The following is a 27,338-nucleotide window of genomic DNA, read 5'->3' as shown; positions in this document are numbered from 1 at the left end:
TTTTGCTGCATCCCATAGGAGTTGGTATGTTGTGGCTGGGAAGATGGTGGCATAGGATGACTCTTAACTCACCTGTTCCCATGGACACAACAAATTTACAACTACCCTTGGAACAATTACCCCTAAGAAAGAACCGTCAACTGGATTAAAAAACCCCTACAACGAGGGACAGTGCTGACTGAGGTGGAAGAAGCATAAATTCCTTCCTGGAGAGGAAAAAGCCACAGCACTTCATGACTGGGAGCACACTTAGGTAAGAAGCTTTCCTGGGAGGAATGGGGGTTCTGAGCTGGAGAGCTCTGCCACAATAAGCAGCTTTTGAACTCAGCACAATCAAAATGAGTGTCATAATATCTGGCTTTGCTGGCTATTAAATATAATGGGAAATACCCCCAGAAAGGCTATTGAAGATAAGAGAAAGAAAAGCTTGCTCTTAAAGGGCCCATGCAGAAATTCACCCAATTTGGAAAGCAGCCTATAATCATAAGGAAAAACGATGCACAGTCATTTGGCAAAAAGAGACTCATTTGATAGGCTCTGGGTGCATCTTGGTGAGGCAGGAGGTGGCTGCGACCACCTCCCCAGGGACAGACATTGGTGGCAGCCATTATTGTGACCTAGTACAGGCGTGCTGACACAGATGCTGGCAGATGCCATTGGAGTTCTTTCCCTGACCTGTTAGTGTGAGGGTCTGCCTCATCCACTAGAGCACCAATTTAATCCAGCTCAGCAAGGGCAGGCAGCCCACCCTAGGGACTGGCTACACCTGTCAGAAAGACTTCAGGCAAATTGTGGGCCTGTAGGCTGGGGGTGTGTGACCTCTGCAGTCGGGCAAGTGGGTCCACGTCTGTGTTGCAGGGCACGTGTGAGGGGCAAGCCTGCATTGGCAGAGTATGTGGGTCCTCTGCAGCATGGGTCTGCTTCCACGGGGTGGGGCATGTGCATGGGGCAGGACTTCATTGACAGGATGTGTGGGCCTGCAGGCAATGGGGCTTGTCAGCTGCAGCAGACTTGTCCTTATCAAGCAGTCACATAGGGGATAAGACCCACCTCCCAATGCCTGAAACAGTTTGTGCTGCCACACCTGGGGCTGGCCCCACCCAGCTGTACTACTGAGGGAGCTGACAATAGCCTTGCAGGCCAGAGTCCTATGGCAATTGTAAGTCCGTGAGCCTGGCAACCATCCATGCTGGGGTCCTACTCACTTAACAGAAGAACTCCAGCTGGAATGTGCTATTAGACCTTGCAGCCAACTGTGCTGGGCTCCCCCTCCCTGATAAAGTGACTGAAAGGACCATAGCAGCCACACACATCTGAGCATTTCAGTCAGCTGACCAAGGCAACAGCCTAGTCTCCTTGAGCACCTGAAGCAAGAGAAACCCCACCACAACAGAAGGACACGTGTAACCCACATTCAGGAAACTCCTGGAACATTTGGAACTGGTGACAAGAGGGAAGATCACTGCTGGGCCTCATAAGGCATCACTTACATAAGGCCATTTCTCCAAGATAGGGAAATGTAGCTGGTCTACCTAATACATAGATACAAGCACCGAGAAAGAGGCAAAATGAAGAGACAAAGGAATATGTTCCAAATAAGGGAACAAGACAAATTCTCAGAAAAAGAACTAAATGAAAGCAAGATAAGCAATCTTCCTGATAAAGAGTACAAACTAATAGTCATAAGTATGCTCACTGATCTTGGGAGAAGAATGGATGAATACAGTGAGAACTTCAACAGAATTGGAAAATATAAAAAAGAGCCAATCAAAACTGAAGAATACAATAATGGAAATGAAAAATTCACTAGAGGGAAACAATAGTAGAGTAGAAGATATGGAAGAACGGTTCAGCAAGCTGGATGAAAGATTAGAGGAAGTCATCCAAGCTGAACAGAAAAAAGAAAAAAGAATTAAAAAGGATGAGGACAGTTTATGGGACCTCTGGGGCAACATCAAGCGCGCTAACATCCATGTTATACGTGTCGCAGAAGGAGAAGAGAGAGACAAAGAGGCAGAGAATCTATTTGAAGAAATAATAGCTGAAAACCTTCCTAACCTAAGGAAGGAAACAGACATCCAGGTACAGGAATCACAGAGAGGACCAAATAAGGTAAATACAAAAAGTCCCACACCAAGACACATTTTAATTAAAATGTCCAGAATTAAAGATAAAGAGAGAATCCTAAAAGCTGCAAGAGAAATGCAACAAGTTACATACAAAAGAAACGCCATAAGGCTGTCAGCTGACTTCTCAGCAGAAATCTGACAGGCTAGAAGGGAGTGGCATGATATATTTAAAGTGCTAAAAGGAAAAAAACCTATAACCAAGAATACTCTGTTCAGAAGGTTATCATTCAGAGTGGAAGGAGAGATAAAGAGTTTTCCAGAGAAGCAAAAGTTAAAGGAGTTTATCACCAAGAAACCAGTCTTACAAGAAATGCTAAGGGGACTTATTTAAGTGGAAAAGAGAAGACCACAAATAGCAATAAGAAAAATGTAAAAAAATAAAATAAAATCATTGGTAAAGGAAAATATACAGTAAAGGTAGCAGATCAAACTATGACGCTAATATGAAGGTCAAAAACAAAAGTGTGAAAATTACCTTTTTCCATGATAAGAGGGTAATGGATACATGCACACAAAAAAGAGAGCAAATATGATGTAAAAAACATAAAACATGGGAGGAGGAGAGTCAAAGAGTAGAGCTTTTAGCAAGAGGTCAAACTAAAGAGACCATCAACTTAATACAGATTGCTATATATGTAGGTTATTATATATGAACCTCATGGTAATCATAAACCAGAAACCTATAATAAATACACAAAAAATTAAGAGAAAGGAAGCCAAACATAATACTAAAGAAAGCCACCAAACCACAAGAGAAGAGAGCAAGAGAAGAAGAAAGGAACAGGGAAGGACTAATAAAGCATCCAGAAAAAAATAACAAAATGGCAATAAGTACATTCTTATCAGTAGTTACTTTAAATGTCAATGGACTAAATGCTACAATCAAAAGACATAGGGTGGCTAATTGGATAAAAATCAAGATCCATATATACTCTGCATACAAGAGACACACTTCAGATCTAAAGACACTCACAAACAATGTGAAGAAGTGGAAAAAGATACTCCATGCTTATGGCAATGAAAAGAAAGCTGGGGTAGCAATACTTATATCAGACAAAATAGGCTTAAAACAGAAACTGTAATAAGAGACAAGAGCACTACATAATGATAAAGGGAACAATCCAACAAGAGGATATAACACTTGTAAATATCTATGCAACCAACATAGGAGCACCTATATATATATAGCAATTATTAACAGACATAAAAGGAGAAATAGTAATACTATTATAGTAGGGGACTTGAACACTCCACTTACATCAATGGATAGATCATTCAAACAGAAGATCAGTAAGGAAACATTGGCCTTAAATGACACACTAGACCCGATGGACTTAGACATATACAGAACATTCCATCCAAAAATTGTAGAATACACATTCTTTTCAAATGCACATGGAACATTCTCCAGAATAGATCACATATTAGGCCACAAGACAAGTCTCAATAAATTTAAGAAGACTGAAATAATACCAAGCATCTTTTCTGACCACAAGAATATGAAACTAGAAATCAATTACAGGAAGATAACTGGAAAAGCAACAAATATGTGGAGATGAAACAGAATGCTACTGAACAACTATCAGGTCACTAAGAAATCAAAGGAGAAATCAAAAAATACCTGAGACAAATGAAAATGAAAATATGAAATGCCAAAATTTATGGGATACAGCAAAAGCAATTCTAAGAGGGAAGTTTATAGCAATACAGCCTCACCTCAACAAACAAGAAAAATCACAAATAAACAATCTAACAGTGCACCTAAAGGAACTGGAAAAAGAAGGATAAACAAGCCCAAAATCATTAGAAGGAGGTAAATAATAAAAATCAGAGCAGAAATAAATGAAATAGATACAAAAGAACAATAGAAAAATCAATGAAACTAAGGCCTGCTTCTTTGAAAAGATAAAAAAAATTGACAAACCTTTAGCTAGACTCACCAAGAAAAAAGTGGAAGTCTCAAATAAATAAAATCAGAAATGAAAGAGGAGAAATTACGATGGACACCTCATAAATACAAAAGACTACAAGAGAATACTAAGAAAAGCTATATGCCAAGAAATTGGAAAATCTGGAAGAAATGGATAAATTCTTAGAATTATATAACCTTCCAAAACTAAATCAAGAAGAAAAAGAGAATTTGAATAGACCAATCACCAGTAAGGAGATAGAAACAGTAATAAAAAAGCTCTCCCAAAATAAAAGTCCAGGATCAGATGGCTTCCCTGGTGAATTCTACCAAACATTCAAAGAAGACTTAATAACTAGTCTTCTCAAACTCTTCCAGAAAGTTGAAGAGGAAGGGAAGCTTCCTAACTCATTGTATGAGACCAACATTACCGTGATACCAAAACCAGACAAGGACAGCACAAAAAAAGAAAATTACAGGCCAATATCACTTATGAACATCGATGCAAAAATCCTTAAGAAAATACTAGCAAATCGAATACAATAATACATTAAAAAGATCATACACCATGATCAAGTTGGATTTATTCCAGGGGTTCATGAATGTTTCAACATTCACAAATCAATCAACGTGATACACCAGAGTAACAAAATGAAGAATAAAAATCACATGATCATCTCAATAGATGCAGAGAAAGCATTTGACAAGATACAGCATCCATTTGTGATAAAAACTCTGAATAAAATGGGGATAGAAGGAAAGTACCTCTATACAATAAAGGGCATGTATGACAAACCCACAGCTAATTTCATGCTCAACAGAGAAAAACTGAAAACTTTCCCTCTAAGAACAGGAACCAGACAAGGATGCCCACTGTTGCCACTCTTATTTAACCTAGTATTGGAAATCCTAGCCAGAGCAATCAGGCAAGAAAGAGAAACAAAAAGGATCCAAACTGGTAAGGAAGAAGTGAAACTGTCACTATCTGTAGATGACATTCTTTTATATATAGAACACCCTACAGAATCTATGAAAAAATTTTAGAAATAATAATGAATACAGTCAAGTTACAGGGTACAAAATCAACATACAAAAATCAGTTGCCTTTCTGTATACTAATAATGAAGTAGCAGAAAGAGATATAAAGAACACAGTCCCATTTGCAATTGCAACAAAAAGAATAAAATAACTAGGAATAAATTTAACCAAAGAGGTCAAAGACCTGCACACTGAAAATGATAAAACGTTATTTAATGAAATTGAAGGAGACACAAAGAAATGCAAAGATATTCCGTGCTCTTGGATTGGATGAGTTAACATAGTTAAAACATCCATACATCCTAAAACAATCGACAGATTCAATGAGATCTCTATCAAAGCTACAACAACATTTATCACAGAAATAGAAAAAAGAATCCTAAAACTTTTATGGAACAACAGAAGACCCCCAAGTAGCCAAAGCAATCCTGAGAAAAAAGAACAAAGCTGGAGGTATCACACTCCCTGATTTCAAAATATACTACAAAGATATAGTAATCAAAACACCATGATGCTGGCACCAAAACAGAACACAGATCAATGAGCAGAATTGAAAGCCCAGAAATAAACCCAACATCTATGGATAGCTAATCTTTGATGAAGGAGCTGAGAACACACAATGGAGAAAGGAAAGTCTTTTCAATAAATGGTATTGGGAAAACTGGACAGCCACATGCAAAGGAATGAAAGTAGACCATTATCTTACACCCTGCACAGAGATAAACTCAAAATGGATGAAAGATTTGAATGTAAAACCTGAAACCATAAAAATTCTAGAAGAAAACATAGGCAGTATGCTCTTTGACATCAGTCTTGGCAACATATTTTCAAAAACTATGTCTGACCAGGCAAGAGAAACAATAGAAAGAATAAACAAATGGGACTACATCAAACTAAAAAGCTTCTGCACAGCAAAGGAAACCATCAACCAAACAAAAAGACAACCTAACAATTGGGAAAAGATACTTGCAAACCACATATCTGATAAGGGGTTAATATGTAAAGTATGCAAAGAATGCATACATCTCAACAACAAAAAAACAAACAACCCAATTAAAAAATGACCAAAAGGTCTGAATAGACATTTTTCCATAGAAGATACACACATGGCCAACACGCACATGAAAAGATGTTCAACATCACTAATTGTTAGGGAAATGCAAATCAAAATTACAATATCACCTCATGCCCCTCAGAATGGCTATAATTAACAAGACAAGAAATAACAAATGTTGGAGAGGATGTGGAAAAAAAGGGAACCCTCATACACTGCTGGTGGGAATGCAGACTGGTGTAGCCACTGTGGAAAACAGTATGGAGATTCCTCAAAAAATTAAGAATAGAACTGCCATACAATCCCACTATTCCACTGCTTGGCATTTACTCAAAGAAAATGAAAACACGCATGCGTAAGGGTATGTGCAACCCTATGTTCATTGTGGCATTATTCACAATAGCCAAGACTTGGAAACAACCTAGGTGCCTATCAAGGGATGAATGGATAAAGAAGACGTGGTATATATACACAATAGAATACTATGCAGCTGTAAAAAAGTTGAAATCTTGCGATTTGTGACAACATAGATGGACCTTGAGGGTATTAAGCTAAGTGAAATATGTCAGAAGAATAAAGTCAAATACTGTATAATCTCACTCATAAATAGAAGATAACAAAAACAACAACAACAAACAAACACATAGATACAGAGATTGGATTCATGGTTACTAGAGGGGAAGGGGGAGGGGGGAGGGTGAAAGGGGTGACTGGGCCTATGTGTATGGTGATAGATGGTAATTAGTATTTGGGTGATGAACATGATGTAATCTACACTGAAATTGAAATATAACGATGTACACCGAAATTTATATAATGTTATAAATCAGCGTTGCCTCAAAAAATTTTTTTAAATAAAAACAACACCAGATTAATAGTACACAGCCTACACATCTGGAACCTTCCACTAGGAAAGGGGCCACTAGGCATGGACAACATCTGGAGACATCCATGATGAAAGTGCTACCAAGGCGGCATCCAAGTCTGTTTTGCTCCCCATTGTTTTCTAGTGAATTACATAGTACTTGATTCATATAGCTGCATAATAAACACTGGCTGACAGATTGAACCGGATATATCACCCCTTGCAAGACTGTGGGTTTTACATTAGTATCTGGGAGACTAGTCTCCTAGGATCAGGAGAGTCAATGGGAAAAGTTCATGATTTGGGAAGTAGTTCTGGTTCAGAGACTTACTAGCTGTTTCTCCTTGGGAACTTTTCTATGTTTCTATTTTTTTCTTATCTGAAAAATGGGGAAAATAAAATGTCATCTCTAGAAGTTTATTGTTAAGTTCAAATAAGGTAACATATTTGAAAAGTGTTTGAGATCTACAATGTTCAATGCAAATGTTATTTATACTACTATATATTTCTTATTAGTATTCTGTACCTAATTCTGTACAGCTGAAAAATAGCAGATTCAATCTAGAGTAAGCCAGGCAGAGGGTAAGAGGGCTAGTGTGTTTGGGGAGGAGACTGAAGTTGTCACTGGAAGGAGTGTAAGTACTAAGCTGGAGGGGATGAAAGAGCAACAGGGTGAATACAGGACAAATTGGCCTTTCCTGAGAAGAGAAGGAAAATCAAGGATTTACTGCTCTTTAGGATAATTCATATTGGAGTGTGTATTAGCTTTCTATGGCTGCTGTAATTAATTGCCATAAACTTAGTGTCTTAAGACAATACAAATTTTTATCTTACAGTTCTGTATGTCAGAAGTTGGAAAAATCAAGGTGTTGACAAGGTGTCAACAGAAGGATCCACAGAAGAATCCAGTTTCTTGCCTTTTCCAGCTTCTAAAGACTGCTCACATTCCTTGGCTAGTGGCCATATTCAAAGTAAGCAACAATGGGTAAGTCCTTCTCATGCTGCCATCTCTCTGGCTCTCCTTTTTTGCCTCCCTCTTCCACATTTAAGGACCCTGTGATTACACTGGGCCCATTTGGATTATCCAGGATAGTCTCTTTATTTTAAGGTTTTAGACTTCTGGCTTCCAGAACTGTGAGAGAATAAATTTCTGTTGTTTTAAGCCGCCAATTTTATGGTAATTTGTTACAGCAGCCATAAGAAACTAATACACAGGTCCTATGAAATGAAATAGACCTTTGGTAAGACTAATCAGAAAATAAAGAATGCATAGAAAATAATCAAAAAAAGGGAAATTATTTCAGAAAAACAGAGATTTAATGTCTTCTGAACTAAATTAGAAAATTTAGATGAAATGGATAAATTCCTAGAAACATACAAAATGTACAGGAATTACTTGAATAAACTAATCAATTGTAAACAAAATTAGAAACAAAAGTCAAAAACCTCCCCTCTCAAAAAACCTTGGACCCAAATAGTTTTAAGGTGAATTATACCAAACTTTCAAAATAGCTGATTCTATTTTATGCAAGTTGCTCCAGAAACTAGAAAACAGAGGGAAGACGGGGGCCTTACCAGCTAATTTTACAAGATGAGTTTAAGGCTGACTCCAAAACCAGAAAAAGAAAAGAAAAGAAAAGAAAATTATGGACCACTTTGTTTATGTATGTAGATGCAAAGTCTTAAATATAGTAATAGTTAAGTGAATCCAACATAGCACTAAAAATAATACATCATGAACAAGCGGGATTTGTCCCAGTAATGCAAGGATGGTTCAACGTCAGAGAACTTCATCGATATGCTTCACCACAATAATAAAATAAATGAGAAAAAAATTACGTGATAATTTTAATTGAAACAGAACAATCACTTTACAAAGTTCAGTGCCTGTCTATAGTTAGCTGTTAGCAAACTAGGAATAGAAGGGAATATTCTTAATTTAGTAAAAGCTATGTATACTAAAACCCTACCACATATATTATGCTAAACGGCTAAACTTTGATACCTTCCTTTTAAGATGAGAAAAAGATTAGGACATCCATTATCACCACAAATGTTTAACATAGTATTGGAAATCCTGACTAACACTTTAAGAAAAGAAAAATGAAGTGAAGGGAATGTAAGGAAATTTCATTATTTAAAGAAGATAGAATAATCTCCTTGGAAAAAATAACAGAATCAATTGACAAATTTTAACAAATAAGTGAATTCAGCAAGGTAGCTGGATACGTGATCAACTTAAAAAAATCAACAGCATGTCTCTAAATTAGAAATAACCAATCAGGATACATAATAATAAATAAGTTGCTATTCATTGTTGCAGCAAAAACTCTAAAGCTCCAGGAATTAATTTATCTAAGAAACACAAAACTACTATGTGGAAGCATTTTTAAGTCTAACAAAGGGCATATAGATGAATAAAATAAATGGAGAGAAATTCCATCTTCTTGGATGGAATGAATAATATTACAGAGATGTAATTTCCCATATTAATCTATAAATTTAATTAAATCTCAATCAAAATATCTGTTGGATTTTTTTGAAGTCCTTGATAAATTTGTTCTCAAATTTACATGTAACAATAAAGATCAGAAAATAGCTAAGTCAAATTTGAAAATGGAGAGTAAAAAGAGAACACCTGTCTTATTAGAGATTAATAATAAAAAAAAAGTCCGTAATAATAAAACATTGTAGTTTAGGTGCAGGGACAGATGAAAGACCAATGGAAAATACTAGATACCTTGGAACGAGACCTACATTTATATTACAACTTAATACAGGAAAATAGTGGCGCTAAAAACCAATAGGGGAAAGGATGGAATGTTGAGAAGTGTTGGGAAAACCGGCTCATTATACTGAGGATAATCAAAGAGAATTGCTATCTAATATCATATATAAAGGAGGAATCAGATAGATTATGGACTTATCTGTGGTGACACATGAATCTATAAAGTCAATGGAAAAAAACTATAGGAGAATATCTATGAGCTAGAAGGCAAAGACTTTCTTAAACAAGACACCCAACATCATAAAACAAAAAAGGCAAGAACAAATTGATTATATCATGATTATGAACAAAGCTAACCGACATATGAAAGACTGGGACATGATATTTGTAATGTTTAACAGCTGAGGTACTAATATCTAGAATATGCAACAATCACTTTCACATTAGCAAGAGGAATATGAGAATCCCAGTAGAAAAATATGCAAGAAAGCCAAAAGGCTAACAAGCATCTGAAAATGTGCCCAAATCCATTGGTTATCAGAGAAATGAAAAAATAAACAATGAGATTTCACTTTACATTTGTTACCTTGGCAAACATTAGAAAGGAGAATAAGGAAAAATCTTGTTAGGGATGTGGCAATATAGGGATGCTTGGGCACTGCTGGTTGGGATGTAAACTGGTGCATTATCTGAAGAAAAAACTGGCATGATTTAGTCAAGTTAATGAATATTCCACAACCCAACAATTCTGATCCAAGATGGATATCCCAGGGAGATTCCAACACAGGCAAATAAAAGCTTATGGATGAGAGTGTTTCTACACTGTCATTTGCTGTGATGGGGAGTTTATGGCAATTTGGATGTCTGTCATTAGGCTGGTAAATGTGACAGAAGCACACCATAGGGTACAATGCATCTGTTTAGAAACAACTGACTAGAGTTACTTGCAGCAACATTGATAGATTTTGAAAACATAATCTGAGTGAAAAAGTAAGAAAATGAGTGAGATCCATAGCACAAGATGATTTATATAAATTAAAAATGCAGCAAAATGCTAACCATTTCATGATATATATATATATCAAAACATCGCATTGTATGCCTTAAAAAATAATTAAAAAATGCAACAAAACAGCAAGTAAATCCATACACAAAGTCAAACATTAAGCATGTTAGAATGGAGCAGGGCAATGGGAGTGAGGAGTGGGTATAAAAGTTCATCAGTGAGTGAGGAAGCAAATAAACAAAAGAAAAAGGGGTTCATATGCCATGTTGGCAATATGCCATGAACTGAGATGTGTGGTTAATTCAATGCTTTGCATCTGAAGTCTATGAATAATAAGAAGAATCTCAGGTCTTAAATAGAACTCAGGAGATTTCTCTTCTCTTCTACTCCCCAGAACACGAAACCACCAGGAACACAGATGCCAGGTTATTCAGCTGAAATATTGCGGGTAAATGGAGTCCACTGCCTCCCAAATTGTGCCCCTTGTCCCTTTGTAATCAAAATTGGATAAATCTGTATATCTTGGATTGAAATGCAAAAGCCAAGCATTCTACTAAGCCCAGCGTTATCAGCATCCTGTTAGCTGATTTTCTCTTTGCTAGTGATGTTATATATGTTTTTCTTTCACATTTTGATTGATTGATGTATAATTCACTCAACAAATTTTCACTGAGAGCCAGGAGACAGCCTAGGCACTGGTGACACAGAAGAATCAGATGCCATGATAGCTGCTCCAATGTTTGACAACAGGGACCATGTCCCCAAGCTTCTTCTTTGAGTGAAATTTCCCCAGTTCTTTCCAATCCTTACCTAATAGGACTTAGTATTAAGTCATCTCAACATCTACAGTCACCTTTTTAAACTACTGGCTGGGGTGGCTAACGCTCCCTGTGTAATGGTCAAGTATTTCCTTTTAGAATGTAAATTCGTGGGAGACAGAATGACATTTGTAAAATCCTAGGTTGTTGGAGATGGAAGTGACCTTAGAATTTATCCATTTCATAAGTTTCCAAACTGTGCTTCCCTAGGAGACTTAGGGTCACCCCAGGAGGGATTGGAAAGCTGAGGGGAATGACGAATGGGAGAGACTCCAGGTCTCTTCCTCTTTAATCAGAGCAATTCTGCTACCCTTGTGTTTTACAGATTGAATTACTGCATTAGAAATATTATGAAGTTGTAGTGGAAAACAACATACTCACTTTATGTAGGGAAAACTTGAAGCTCAGAGAGAGAATGATTTACCCAATACCACAATCTCCCCTTACCATTGTCATGTGAAAGTGATACCACAATCTCATAGCCCATGTTGTTCTGAAGATGTTCAGAGGTTGAGTGAGACCATAGAATCCAGAGCCTTCCTCAGCAGGCCTGGCTTTAGGACCACCAGAGGTCAGGCTGGGCCAAAAGAAGCTGGGTTCTACCTGACAGCATCACAGCAGCTGTATCTGTCCCTTCCCCAGTGCAGAACCTCTTGCCTTAGGGTCTTACCTACCAATAACAAATTCTCTCGGTGTTATGTAAATGGAGAAGGAGAAACAGAGGAGTGTGGAGACTATGGGAGTGGAAATTTAGGCAGATGACCTGGTTTGTAGTATCAGCTATGCTGAGTCTCAGATTTCATCCTTGTAAAAAGAAGACATCATACAAAATGATTTCTCAGTTTCTAATACTCCAGGATTTGTAGGACTTGGGTATAATGATAGGGTGGAAGATAACACGTACTTACTCAGAAAAAGGATGTTGATCTCCAGGGTGGCCATTCCAGAGTCCAGGCAGCTTTTCGTCAGCCTCATTGGCTTGGTGATTAGCGGGGAATGGGAGTTGGGGAGACAGGCAGAGCTATCCTATCAGGCAAGGAAGGAAAAGACCCAGACTTGGTGTGGGAGCTGACAGGACTCTCTACATCCTGAGAGCTGTGTGTGTGATTGTCATCTCAGACACTTCTTTCTCTTCCTTTAGAGAAGTAGTCTTTCAATGTAGCCTCAGGCATCAGGAAGAAGAGGCTTTCTCCCATCCCCAGCTACTATCACTGGCCTCTGCAGATTTACTGGAATGATGAGGAAGCTTGGGGACCTGGAAGGAGGTGATTGCTTTGCACATAATCTTAGCCCAAGGAGACAGGCAGTCTTTCCATCCACCACCCCCAGGGAGTTCATTAAGAAGGAAGGCTTGGGAGAAGAGTAGAGACTGAGGAATTACAGGGTGATGAGTTTCTTTGAATCTCAGATAATTAGTGTCCTCTTATCATTGCGATTTTGAAGGAGATTGAGGGAAGTAGATAGAGATGGCTTGGGCCTGGGACCATCCCTGGGATGTTGGGGCAGTGATGTGTGGTGCCATGGAAAGGATCTTGAGAGTAAAGATTCCTGGGCTCTAGTCAGCCTATGAGTAGCTGTGATTTTGGGCACACTCTTAGCTTCTCTGAATTTTAGGTTTCTCATCTGTAACATGGGTTTTTTAGTACCTGTATGCCAGAGAGTGTTGCCTGTAGAGTTAAATAACATCAAGAGTGAGAATATGTTCACTTAACAATGACTATTTATTGAATGCTCATGTGGCATTTTGTATGCCGCTCTTCAAGTGCACTGTCCTTATTTTTACAAATGAAGGAAATGAGGCTCAGTCTTATTAAATATTTTGCCCCACACCACATAGCTAGCAAATGCTGGAGCTAAGTTCAAATCCAGGGTTGTCTTGCTCCTAAATTCCACACTTTTCCTACTTTATTATGCAAAGTCTACACCAAGGAATATCTTTCACGGCTCCTTCTCATTTTCTGCTCCAAGGTGCTAGACCATCCTTAGATGTTCTACAAACTTAGCTACTCCTTTTCCCTATTCTGGTAATGCTGACCAATCTGTTTTGCCATTGGTCAAGTGGCTTACTGAGGATAGGGTCATGACTTCTTTTTAGTTTACTGATGCATGCCCCAACATCTAGCAGAGAGTCTGCCCATAGTGGGCATTCAAAACCATTTGTTAAGTTAATAAATAATATACAAGTCACAGTATTTCATTTTAAAATTTTTTGTAAAGAATTTAAAAAGGAATTCCAAACGGGAATAAGTTTTTGTTGCTGTGCTACCAAGACAATAATTGTATTTATAAGGTGTTTTAAGACTTAAAGGAATACATTATGTTCAGAAATAGCAAACAGAGAAACTTAAAGATAATTCTACCATATCTAATATAATGCAGCCATCATATCAATAAGCTTCTTAGAATAAGAAAGCCAGAAAATACCCTTAAAGAGCATTTTGCCTTCAATCATATTGTTCCTTTGATTAAAACCTTCAGTTCTTCACTCATGTGATAATATGTTAGGTGCTAGAAATAAAGAAATCCAGCACACTGACTACGTCCTTATTCTTACAATCTAGTGTGGATAGAGACACGTAATCATGTTTTTACAATATGGAGTGATGGGTCATGTAAAATAAGAATGTGTAAGCAGTCTTGGGAGTACAGAAAAATGAGCATTGAATTCATGCTTGGGTGGGGCTAAGGTGTTAGGGATGGGTTGAGAAAAGCATCTAGAGGAGAAATGACACTTGAGCTGATTCTTGATAAGTAAAATGTGGCCAGAGAGTCATGGGGGAAGAATACTTAAGGCAGAGGGACCTTCTTACTGGCAGGCATCCTATGTCTGGGGATCCGTAAAGAGTCACATGTGACTCAAGCTTAGAGTGAATATGTTGGAGTGACCAGAGATAAGGCTGCAATATTAGGGTTTGCTATATTTATTTAAAATCATTCAAACTCCTTAACTTGCCATTCATAGCTTTCCATGAGCTAGTCCTTTTCCTGTTTTCCAACACCTATTTGTACTCCTGAGGCCATAGCCATCCTTGGCTTCTTGCCATTCTTAGCATCTGATTGCCATGTGGATTTGCATGTGCCACTGCCTTAGCATCATTATCTGCATAGCCTCTCCATCATTGCTTGCCTGAAAAACTTCTTCCAAGTCTAGCCTTCCTCTTCTATGAAAGTTTACCATATTTGCTCACCTTTGAATCTGATTCATTTGTCACTTCATTTGATTCATTTTGGACTGGCTCTTCTACAGTCACATGGAGACTCCCTTTCTACCTGGTATGCTTATTTTTGTGATCTCACTTCATCTCCTCTGATAGATTACCAACTCTTTGAAGGCAAGGCTCATCAGAGTGGGATGAGGCAGGCATTGTTGGCTGGTTTACCCAATACTCAATTCAATCCCTCTTTTCCTCACCTGCTTTTAAAATACAGGCCGTGAAAGTTATTCATTGGATTTTCAGCCACCATTTCGCCTGGAAGAGACCATGTAACAAAGTCTCAGTCAATGAGAAGATGTAAATATAAGTCATCCATTGCTATCCTTTCCCTGTCTTCCCCATTTTTACTACCTTTAACTATTTTGGCTGAAACTGAAGTAGCCATTATATGAAAAGAAGAGTCAAGAGATTGAGACATATGTCATCCCTGACATCACTGAGGCGTGGGCCTAATGCAAGCAACCATCACCTCTGATCTCTTGGGTCATGGGATGTAAAGAACCCCTCCCCCAATTGATTAAGCCATTGTAGTAAGGTTTTCCATTTCTTTCAGTCAAATGTGAATTCAAATTATACAGAGACCTTTTGGGAAACCAAGAGATCAATGGAGAGATGGATCTAGACATAGGAGATACACACTTGAAATAGAGGCCATGTTTGCGGTGGACACAGCTGGGTGTGATATTGAAAATCCATAAAGGCAGATAAAATATTTGGAGGTGACAGGTAATGGGTGACAAATCAGGCATGATGTAGTCTCAGGAAGGTCTATTAACAGGGAGACTGTGAACAGCCATATATATTATGGCTCTTTTTTCCCTTTAGTGAATCTTGTCATATTCAACCTTTGTTCTAGTCCAGAATAGTCAAACATTCATATGGGACAGGATCTTAAGTATCACTAGTCCCACTCTTGAGATAACATTTAATCTTCTCCCATATCATCTATCATTTGCTGTGGTGGAAAGCTCACCTCTGTCCAGACCACCCTATCCATCTTTAGGCAGCACTGGGACTTGTTCAAGTGTCTGGGATTGTTCTCATCTTATTGTATTCTTTGTACCCCGTGATGGTGGGGACTGAGTTCCTCATCCATTGCAAACGTTCTTCTTCTGCTGGCTTTGCAGAATCAGCTGCTCTAGTTTTCCTTTGACCTTTCACTCATCCAGCTCACAACTCACTTGCTGAGCAAGGTGATAGACACATCTCAAGTCTAACGAATACTTAGGCATTTTTTAGCTAAAGTTTTTAATCCTTTCTCAAGTATTCTAATTTACCTTGACTCAGAAGAATGACTTTGAATGATTCTTTTTTTTTCAGCTTTATTTAGGTATAATTGACAAATAAAAATAGTATATACTTAATGCATACTACTTGATATTTTGATACATGTATACATTGTGAAATGATCATCATAATTAAACTAACATATCCATCACTTCACACACTTACCCTTTTTTTTGAAGTGAGAACCCTTAAGATCCACCGTCTTAGCAAATTTCAAGCACACAATACAGTGTTGTTAACTATAGTCACCACGCTCTACATTAGATCTCAAGAATTTATTCATTTGGTATAACCAAAACTTTATATCCTTTGACCAACTTTACACAGTTCTTACAATCGTGACATTACCAACCAAGGCACATTTCATGCTTATCAGGCACATGTAATTTTTCTCACAGTTTCATGCACTCCTTTCACGATCATTTATAACACGCATTGAGTGCATTCTAAGGTTCTATGCTGGTTGCTTTACATCGCATTCAGTCTTTACAATAGCCCACAGACGTGTGTACTATTATTATGCCTGTTTATTTTTGGCTTACACAATAAAAGTTTATTTCTTGCTGAAACAGAGTCCAATATGAATATGATTTCCATGTGGTCTTTCAGGGCACAAGGATCCCTCCTTCTTGTGGCTCTACCCTCCTTTAGTTCATCAGAGACCACCCTATTCAGCCAGTGGTTGGGTTAAGAGAAAGGGTTGCAGGTAGGTGACTTCAATGGGCCAGGCAGAAAAATGAAGAGCATTCTTTTCACCCACCTTCCTTTGGCTAGAACTCAGTTGCATGGCCATACTCAACGCTAAGAAAGGCTGGGAAATACAGGCTAGCTGTGTTCCCAAGAGGAAAAAGCCATGGAATTTAAGTGTCATTTGAATAAAGCTTGAATATGGAGAGAGAGCAGAAGTGGAGATATGTGTGAGTATCTGAGGGAAAAGCATTTCAGACAGTGAAAATGGGAATTCAAAGGCCCTGAGGCAGGAGAAATCCGTGTTTACTTAAGGAACACCAGAGACATCTCTCTGACATCTCTCACAGCCATATAGAGAATCTATATGCCATCTCTCACGATCTATAGAGAATATGCACTGCTGAGACTTTCAAGGATGAATGGTTTCCTCACCAATATGTTTCTCAAAGCCTTGGTAAAGGAAGTATCTTCTAGACCCCTCAGTATGATATATAGTTAAGGGGAGGTGACACATAAAAGTATACTCCAACATTCCTATGTCTCCATACTTTCTCTACAGTATACAGTATATACGGTATACTATACTGTATATAACTTCCCTATTGATACAGGGAAGTTCTCAACTTTACTTAAAGTAGCCAAGGTTTCAGTTAACCATCTGAGAAATCTGCTAGAGCCACTTTCAGCTACTTGAGCTAACACAATGAATCCAGAATTTCTGGTTTGTACACCCACATCAATAAATCCAGCCCAATCCAAAATCATTTTCCTTCTTCCCTTGTCTAATACCTTTAGACCCATTCCCCTAAATATTATCCATTTTCCTGCTAACATAATAGGTAATATCTTGTTCTTTCACTGTGTATGGCATCTGTCAGGGCAGACATGGTAATTCTCTTTTTGGAGGTTCTGCCTTGATTTAAGTTTAATTATGGATCTGAAGACAATGAGGGGTGGTGGAAGTTGGTCTTGAGGGGATTCAGCACTCCCTTCAATATGACTGCCTCAGGAAAAGGTATTATAACCTGTTAGGCAGAGGGCAAATAACTTCCTCATAGAGAGAAGAAAGGACTGTGGATACTGGCAAAGGAGGCTCAATGACATTTGGAGATTCCATGTAGTCAGATTGCAATGAATCTTAAAATTTTCCCATTCCAATTCTCAGGAAATCACTCTTTCTCAAGCAATACCCTAACTTTAATGTAAATGGCTGTAAATTCAATTCGCATTGTAATGCAGCCACTTACAGGATGAGACTCTGGGTTTAGTTTTTAGAAATCTTGATCCTGTGAAAGAAGGAAGAAGGGATTTTTTTCCCGCAGGGAAATCATAAAAGCTTTTAGTTTTTAACTTATGTATCGAGCTTGGAATTTAAAATGCTGAGCTTGCCATATTCTTCTTCTTCTTTTTTTTTTTAAAGAATAATATAGTAGGTATTATTTAATATGTCTTTTTTTTCCAGTAACTTTATTGAGATCATAATGGTTTATAACATTGTGTAATTTGGGGTGTACATAATTGTTTATCAATTTCTGAGTAGACTTCATCATGGTCACCCCAAGTAGTCTAGTTACTGTCCATCACAGTACACGTGTCCCTTTACCCCTTTCACTCACCCCAATCCCCCTTCCCCTCTGGTAACCACCAATCTGTTCTCTTTATCCATATATTCATTATCTTCCACATATGAGTGAAATCATGCGGTATTTGTCTTTCTCTGTCTGGCTTATTTCACTTAACATCATAACCTCAACGTCCATCCATGTTGTTGCAAATGGGACAATTTTGTCTTTTTTTATAGCTGAGTTGTATTCCATCGTAAACATATACCACATCTTCTTTATCCAATCGTCAGTTGATGGGCACTTGGGTTGCTTCCATGTTTTGGCTATTGTGAATAACACTGCAATGAACACAGGGGTGCATAAATCTCTTTGGATCATTGATTTCAAGTTCTTTGGATAAATGGCCAGTAGTGGGATAGCTGGATCAAATGGTATTTCTATTTTTAACTTTTTGAGAAATCTCCATACTGTTTTGCATAGTGGCTGCACCAGTTTGCATTCCCACCAGCAGGGCATGAGGGTTCCCTTTTCTCCATATTGTCCCCAACATTTGTTGTTTTTTGTCTTGGTAATTACAGCCATTCTTACCCGTGTAAGGTGATATCTCATGATTGTTTTGATTTGCATTTCCCTAATACATAGTGATGTTGAACATCATTTCACGTGTCTGTTGGCCATCTGTATGTCTTCTTTGGAAAAATGCCTATTCATATTCTCTGCCCATTTTTTGATTGGGTTGTTTGTTTTTTGGTTGTTAAGTTGTATGTGTTCTTTATACATTTTGGAGATCAACCCCTTGTTGGATAAGTGATTTGCGAATATTTTCTCCCAGTTGGTGGGTTGTCTTTTCGTTTTGTTCATGGTTTCCTTTGCTTTGCAGAAGGTTTTCAGTCTGATATAGTCCCATTTGTTAACTTTTTCTTTTGTTTCCCTTGCCCAGTCAGACACAGTATTTGAAAAGATGCAACTAACATCAATGTCAAATAGTGTACTGCCTATATTTTCTTCTAGGAGTTTTATGGTTTCAGGTCTTACATTCAAGTCTTTAATCCATTTTGAGTTAATTTTTGTGCATGGTGCAAAATTATGGTCTACTTTCATTCTTTTCACATGGCTGTCCAGTTTTCCCAGCACCATTTATTGAAGAGATTTTCCTTTCTCCATTGGATGTTCTTGGCTCCTTTGTCAAGGATTAACTGTCCATAGGTTTTATTTCTGGGCTTTCAATTCTTTTCCATTGATCTGTGTGTCTGTTTTTGTGCTAGAACCATGCTATTTTGATTACTATAGCTTTGTAGTATATTTTGAAGTCAGGGATTGTGATGCCTCCAGCTTTGTTCTTTTTTCTCAGGATAGCTTTGGCTATTCTGGGTCTTTTGTTATTACATATAAACATTAACATTCTTTGTTCAATTTCCGTGAAGATTGTCATTGGGGTTCTAATTGGGATTGCATTGAATCTGTAGATTGCTTTAGGTAGTATGGACATTTTAACTATGTTGCTTCTTCTGACCCACGAGCGTGGAATATCTTTCCATTTCTTTGTGTCTTCTTCACTTTCTTTCAATAACGCCTAAGAGTTTTCAGTGTATAGGTCTTTCACCTCTTTGGTTAAGTTTATTCCTAGACACTTTACTCTTTTTGTTGATTGTAAATCGGATTATACTCTTGATTTCTCTTTCTGGTAGTTCATTTTTAGTGTATAGAAAGGCAACTGATTTTTGTAGGTTGATGTTGTATCCTGCAAATTTGTTGTAGTTGCTGATTGTTTCTAATAGTTTTCTGATGAATTTTTTAGGGTTTTCTATATACAGAATCACGTCATCTGTAAACAGTGAGAGTTTCACTTCTTTCTTTCCAATTTGGATTCCTTTTATTTCTTTTTCTTGCCTAATTGCTCTGGCCACAACCTCCAGTATTATGTTGAATAGGAGTGGTGAGAGTGGACGCCTTTATCTTGTTCCTGTTCTCAGAGGGATGGCTTTCAGTTTTTCACCATTAAGTATGATGTTGGCTGTGGGTTTGTCATATATGACCTTTATTGTATCGAGGTACTTTCCTTCAATATCCATTTTATTGAGAGTTTTTATCATAAATTGATGTTGGACCTTGTCAAATGCTTTCTCTGCATCTATTGAGATAATAATGTGGTTCTTATTTCTCATTTTGTTAATGTGGCGCATCACATTGATTGATTTGCGGATATTGAACCATCCTTGTGCCCCTAGAATAAATCCCACTTGATCATGGGTATGATCCTTTTAATGAATTGCTGTATTCAATTTGCCAATATTTTGTTGAGGATTTTTGCATCTATGTTCATCAGCAATATTGGCCTGTAATTTTCCTTCTTTGTGTTATTCTTGTCTGGTTTTAGTATTAGAGTAATGTTGACCTCATAGAATGCGGTAGGAAGCATTCTGTCTTCTTCAATTTTTGGAATAGTTTGAGAAGGATAGGTATTAAATCTTCTTTGAATGTTTGGTAAAATTCTCCAGAGAAGCCATCTGGTCCTGGACTCTTGTTTTTGGGGAGGTTTTTGATTACTGTTTCAATCTCTTTACTTGTGATTGGTCTATTCAGATTGTCTGTTTCTTCTTGATTCAGTTTTGGGAGGTTGCATGAATCTAAGAATTTATCCATTTCTTCCTGATTATCCAATGTTGGCATATACTTTTTCATAGTTTTCTCTTATAATCCTTTGTATTTCTGCAGAATCTGTTGTACTTTCTCCTCTTTCATTCCTAATTTTATGTATTTGAGCTTTCTCTCTTTTTTTCTTGGTGAGTCTGGCAGAGTTTGTCAATTTTGTTTATCTTCTCAAAGAACCAGCTCTTAGTTTCATTAATCCTTTCTACTGTTTTTTAGTCTCTATTTCATTTATTGCTGCTCTGATTTTTATTATTTCCCTCCTTCTGCTGCCTTTGGGCTTTGTTTGTTATTCTTTTTGTAGTTCTGTTAAGTGCAGTTTAAGGTTACTTATTTGAGATTTTTTTTGTTTGTTTAGGTGGGTCTGTATTGCCCTGAATTTCCCTTTTATGACCACTTTTGCTGCATCCCATAGGAGTTGGTATGTTGTATTTTCATTTTCATTTGTCTCCAGGTATTTTTTATTTTCTCCTTTGATTTCTTCATTGATCCAATGGTTGTTCAGTAGCATGTTGTTTAGTCTCCACATATGTTTGATTCTCCCATTTTTTTTCTTGTATTTGATTTCTAATTTCATAGCACTGTGGTCAGAAAAGATGTTTGGAATTATTTCAATCTTCTTAAATTTATTGAGGCTTGCCTTGTTTCCCAACATATGGTCTATCTTTGAGAGCGATCTGTATGCACTTGAGAAGAATGTGTATTCTGCTGTTTTTGGATGGAATGCTCTGTATATATGTATAAGTCCATCTGATCAAGTGATTCATTTAAAACTACTCTTTCTTTGTTGACTTTTTGTATGGATGATCTGTCCATTGATGTAACTGGGTGCTTAGGTCCTGTGCTATTATTGTGTTGTTGTTAATTTCTCCATTTAGATCTGTTAATAGTTGTTTTATGTACTTTGGCGCCCCTGTGTTAGGTGTGTATATATTAATAAGTGTTATGTCCTCTTGGTGCAATGTCCCTTTTATCATTAAATACTGTCCCTCTTTGTCTCTCATTGTCTTTTTTAACTTGAAGTCTGCTTTGTCTGATATAAGTATGGCAACACCTGCTTTCCTTTGTTTGCCATTAGCTTGGAGTGTTGTCTTCCATCCCTTCACTCTGAGCCTATGTTTGTCTTTAGAGCTGAGATGTGTTTCCTGGAGGCATCATATTGTTGGGTCTTGTTTTTTAACCCATCCAGCTACTCTGTGTCTTTTTATTGGAGAATTCAATCTATTTACATTCGAGTTATTATTGATATATGAGGGCTTAATACTGCCATTGTTTTCCCGTTGATTTGTGTTTCCATTGTTTCTCTTCTTTTGTAATTCTTACTGCCATTTCATTTTGGTGGTTTTCCGAGGAGGTTTTCTCTTTTTGTGAATTGTGGCTCTGCTCTGATTTTTTGTTTAGTGGTTACCGTGAGGTTTGTATAAAAGATCTCATAGGTGAAATAGTCCATTTTCTCATAGCCTCTTATCTCCATTAACCTAAGCAGGTTCCATCCGTTTCCTCTTCCTCTTCTGAGTTATTGTTGATACCAATTATTCTGTTTTTAATGCTGCAAGTTTGTGACTAAGCTCAAGTGTTTGTAGTTACTTTTGATGCTTTCATTCACTTTATCTTTAGGTTATAACTGAGTATTTACTTCCCTGTTCTGATAGAGCTGCCGTTTTCTGATTTTTCTGTCTAATTATCTCCTTGCTCAACAGTTTGTAGGCCTTTGCCTTTTTGTTTGTTGTGTGAGTGCATCTTTAGTTCTTTCTTGTAGGAGAGGTCTAGCAGTGATGAACTCCTTCAGCTTTTGTTTATCTGGGAATGTGTTTATTTCTCCATTGTATCTGAAGGAAAGTTTCTCTGGGTAGAGTATTCTTGACTGAAAGTTTTTGCCTTTCAGCATTCTGAATATATTGTTCCCTTCTCTCCTAGCCTGTAGGGCTTCTGCTGAGAAATTTGCTGAAAGCCTGATAGGGGTTCCTTTGTATGTTATTTTCTTTTGTCTTGCTGCCCTTAATTTTTTTCTTGGTCATTGACTTTTGCTAGTTTTACTATTATATGCCTTGGAGAAAGTCTTTTAGCATTGATGTAATTAGGCGTTCTATTAGCTTTGTGTATTTGTAAATCTGGTTCCTTCCCCAGGTTTGGGAAGTTATCAGCTATTATTTCTTTGAACAAGCTCTCTACTCCTTTCTCTCTCACTTCTCCCTCTGGAATAGCTATAATCCTTATGCTACTTTTCCTAATTGAGTCATATATTTCTCTAAGAATTCCTTCATTTAAAAAAAATCTTATTTCTGTCTCCTCCTCCACCTGTAGCATTTCTATATTTTTATCCTCTAAATCACAAATTCTTTCCTCCATAACATCATCTCTATTCTTTAAGGATTCTAGATTATTTTTTATTTCACTGATTATGTATTTCATATCCAGAATTTCCACTTGATTTTTTTTTATAGTTTCAACCTCTTGGGTGAAGAGGTTCATTCTATTCCTGAGCTCACTGAACTGTTTTTCTGTGTCCTCTTGTAACTTGTTGAGCTTCTTTCTGACAGCTATTTTGAATTCTCCATCATTTAGATTGTAAATTTCTGTGCCTTCAGGGTTGGTTTCTGGAGAATTGTGATTTTCCTGCTGGTCTGAATTTTTGTCGTGGTTTCTTATGGTGTTTGATGAACTAATCTTTTGTTGGGGCATTTGTGGCAGTATTAGGTTGCAGATTCCACCTGCTACCACTTGGGGGAGCAGAGCAGAGTTTCTGGTCCCACCCTGTCTGCTGGAAGTAGTGTGGGTACTGTGGGTGCTTTCACCAGCCTGGAGAGCGTTCAGGCACTTGTGTGTACTGTGCTTGGTGGGCAGGGTTTCCTCATGGGGACCAAGCTAAGGCCACTCCTTGGGCCCACAGGGGCACAGTGGGCTCCCCACTCCCCACCAGGAAAGTGATCATGAGTGGGTTAAGGGCAGCTGCTGCCTATACCTGCAGTCCCCTGGGGGTGCACTCCCTCTTTTGGGGCTCAGTGACACTATGTGCACTCATGGGGGCCTGGATAATGCCTGCCCTGGTGTGCTTATTTCTGCTGCAGACTCTGCTTGCAGACCCACAGGCTGCTGTGCTTGGTGGGTGGGGCTTCTTGTGAGGACCTGATCAGGGCACCTTCTTGGGGCCTCAGGGGCACAGTGGGCTCCCCCCTCACTAGGAAAGCAATCATCAGTGGGCTAAGGGCTGCACTGCCTCTTCCTACAGTTGCCTCAGGGCACATCCCCACTTTTGGGGCACTCGCACCAGGCTGGAAAGTGATCCTGTGTGTGCACAGGGCTGTTGGGGGAGAGTAGGGAGCACTTACCTATCTCCACCACTTCCCAGAGGGTCAGTCAATCCACCTCAGATGAATAGATGCATGTGTCTCTCAGGCATCTTGTTGTGCTGTGTAGGCTTCCTCTGTTGGTCAATGAATGTCCATTTAGTTATAGTTCAAAATGGGGAGAGACAAAGGGAACAGCTCACTCTGCTATGTTGCTTACGTCACCTCCATATTCTTTCTCAAAGTTCTCTACTATACTCTGAAGCAGCCAGTCCACTCCACTCTCCTTATCCTCTTTATTTCCATTGTAACATCCTATTGCTAAGGCTATTTGGTCTCCCAAGTGATTGTAACTATGTTGCCAGTTGAGTCAATGGGTTAACAGTGTCTTATTTCTCACTAGTAATTGAAGTCATGACTACCTTCAGATCTAAGTATATTGTATAGCAAATTCCAGATTCTCATATTTAAATTTCTATTTCCTTGGAATCATTTTTGGTACTAAAAATTGCATCAACCAGTTAGAAAAACATTCCTGATTAGAAAAACATTATATTCCTAATATAATGAGTTTAATATAGAATTTGGGGCTTACAAAATTTTTGAAAGAATGAGAGGAGCAAAGTTCAGAGAAGCTTCTGCTAGAGGTAAGAGATTGATACTGAAGATCTTTGCCAGAAGCACCAAAGCAGATGGTTCTCAAAGGCTTGTCTGGATGATGCTGCAAGTCTTGAGAATCTCTGAGAAGTTTCCACCAAGTGTCTTGGTCTGCAGTGGCAAAGCAGGTGGTTTCATGAGTTTTCGCTGAAGGCCTGGATAGAACAAAAAGGCTGAGTAGGAAAGAATTTGCTCCCTCTGCCTGAATATCTTCAAGCTGGGACGTTGGTCTTCTTCTGTCTTTGGACTCGGACGCAGACTGGAACTATATCATCAGCTATCCTGAGTCTCCAGCTTGCCAACTGCAGATCTTGGGACTTCTCAGCCTCCATAATCACATGAGACAATTCTTTACTTTATATCTATACATCTACATATTTATATCGTTTTGGTTTTGTTTCTCTAAAACAGAGACTAATACAGAGTTCAAGCAGAGTGAAGATGGCATCTATACACAGGGACAGCCAGATGTAGGTTCTCAGAACCTGAACAGGGGAGGAGGATGTCCAAGATGAGGACAGCCTCCCATGAGATGTTGGAGTCCGTGTGAGGGGAGGAAGAGGGCTTCCACGGAAAGAGGAAACCCAATGTGGGGAGTTAAAACCGAAACAGGATGAGACAGGTTTCACTGTGAAGAGGCAACCCAGTATGTGGAATCAGAGATCCAACATGGTAAGAAGGTTGTCCATGCTTGAGGGCAACACAGCATTAGGTGTTGGGGCCCACATAGGGTGAGAAGGACATCTGTGTAAGGTACATCCTAGAGAACGGAGTCAGATCCAAAAGTGGATGAAGACTAACTTGACATATATCAGAGTCTGAGTAGGGTGAAGAGGGCATCAAGGTTGGGAATCCTGGCTTTTTGGAGAAATGGCTGATTCCAGGACTGGAGCAGAGAAAGTACAAGATGAGACTGGAACATCTTGATGTGATAGAAAGCAAGATAGTGCTCAAAGAATGACGGGAACATATCAAAAGGACACAGAAATAATAAATTATACATCACTGAATAAAGTAAGAAAACATAAGTCTATAGCAATTTAGGTAAATGAATAGATGGGGAAAAGTTTGATGAGGAACAGGATATTTACATAAGTTCAAACTACCTCTCCATAAAATATGTGTTACTTATTGTAGTCTTTTCTTCTAGTGAGCTTTCTCAACGCTTGTTTCATGTCCTTGTTCCTAAGGCTATAGATAAAAGGGTTCAGCATGGGGATTACCACAGTATAAATGACAGTGACCACACGGTCCTTTGTCACTGAGTAGGTGGATGAGGGGCGAATGTACACTGAGATGGCAGTCCCATAGTATAGTGCCACGACTGTGAGGTGGGATCCACAAGTGGAGAAGACCTTGTACCTGCCTCTCCCATAAGGGACCTTCAGAACAGCACGGGTGATGTAGACATAAGAGACAAGGATGAGGACAAGGGGTGTCATGATCACAAAGGAGCCCTCTGTGAAGGCCAAAAGCTCATTGACAGAGGTGTCAGAGCAGGAGAGGATTAGCAGTGGCTGGACATCACAAAAGAAATGGTGGATGACATTGGGCCCACAGAAAGAGAGGCGGGCCATGAGAATCGTGTGGGTGAGCGAGTGGAGGTGGGACACCACCAGGATGCTATCACCAGCAGGAGACAGTGCCTGGGGCTCATGGTCGTGGTGTAATGCAGTGGGATACAGATGGCCATGTAGCGGTCAATGGCCATGGCAGCCAAGAGGAAGCTGTCAGTGATCGCGCAGGTCACAAAGAAATACATCTGGGTGAGGCAGTGGGCAAAGGGGACCTTCTTGCTCTTGCTCAGCATGTTTGCCAGCATTCTTGGCACAATAACATTTGTAAAGCAGATGTCCACGAAAGACAGGTTGGAGAGGAAGAAGTACATGGGGGTGTGGAGGCGAGCATCCCTCCGGATGGCTGCAATGATGACTGAGTTTCCAGCCACATTGACCAAGTACATGGCCAGGAAGCTGGCAAAGAGCCACACCTGCCGTTTGGGGTCACTGGTCAGTCCCAGAAGGAGGAATTCAGTGATGTGACTCTGGTTTTCCCTTGGCATCGCTGTCCTGCAAGTAGAAAATATAAAGGGATGTTAGATGTGTGTCCTGGCTTGGAGTATCCAGTTCCTATAACTTCCTATGAGTGGCTGGTATAGTTGACAGGAGTATGGATTTTGGGGTCACACAGGTCTGGCTTTCCATTCTGGCTCTGTCACTAATTTACACTGAGCATGAAGTCACCTCCTGAATTTTAATTTCCTTCATCTATAAAGACAGAAATTATGAAATTTATCTCCTCAAACTATTCTGTCTCTTTTTTGGTTTCCTAAAAACTGATATTAGACTATCTCAACTTCTCCCTGAAGAAAACACATACATATCCTAGAGATGGTGTTCGTAGCTCAATCTCTTTGAGAAAAGCTTGTGGAATGGGTTTAG

General features: G+C 38.6%; 1 long non-coding RNA gene and 1 pseudogene across 1 annotated transcript; one reads left to right on the top strand and one right to left on the bottom strand.

Moving 5' to 3' along the window:
- Nucleotides 1–9: 9 nt before the first annotated feature.
- LOC131393737 (uncharacterized) lies at nt 10–11,186 on the top strand. Its single transcript, XR_009215960.1, has 3 exons — nt 10–253; nt 7,832–7,966; nt 11,124–11,186. It is a non-coding gene; the product is annotated as an uncharacterized LOC131393737 (long non-coding RNA).
- A 14,835-nt stretch (nt 11,187–26,021) lies between these two features.
- Nucleotides 26,022–26,959, bottom strand: LOC131393609 (olfactory receptor 1L6-like; annotated as a pseudogene).
- Nucleotides 26,960–27,338: the final 379 nt, after the last annotated feature.

The sequence above is a fragment of the Diceros bicornis genome, chromosome 28 (genome assembly GCF_020826845.1).
Source record: "Diceros bicornis minor isolate mBicDic1 chromosome 28, mDicBic1.mat.cur, whole genome shotgun sequence".
Classification (NCBI taxonomy): Eukaryota; Metazoa; Chordata; class Mammalia; order Perissodactyla; family Rhinocerotidae; genus Diceros; species Diceros bicornis.
Note: the sequence above shows the minus strand (reverse complement) of the source record. Positions and strands in the feature narration are given on the sequence as shown.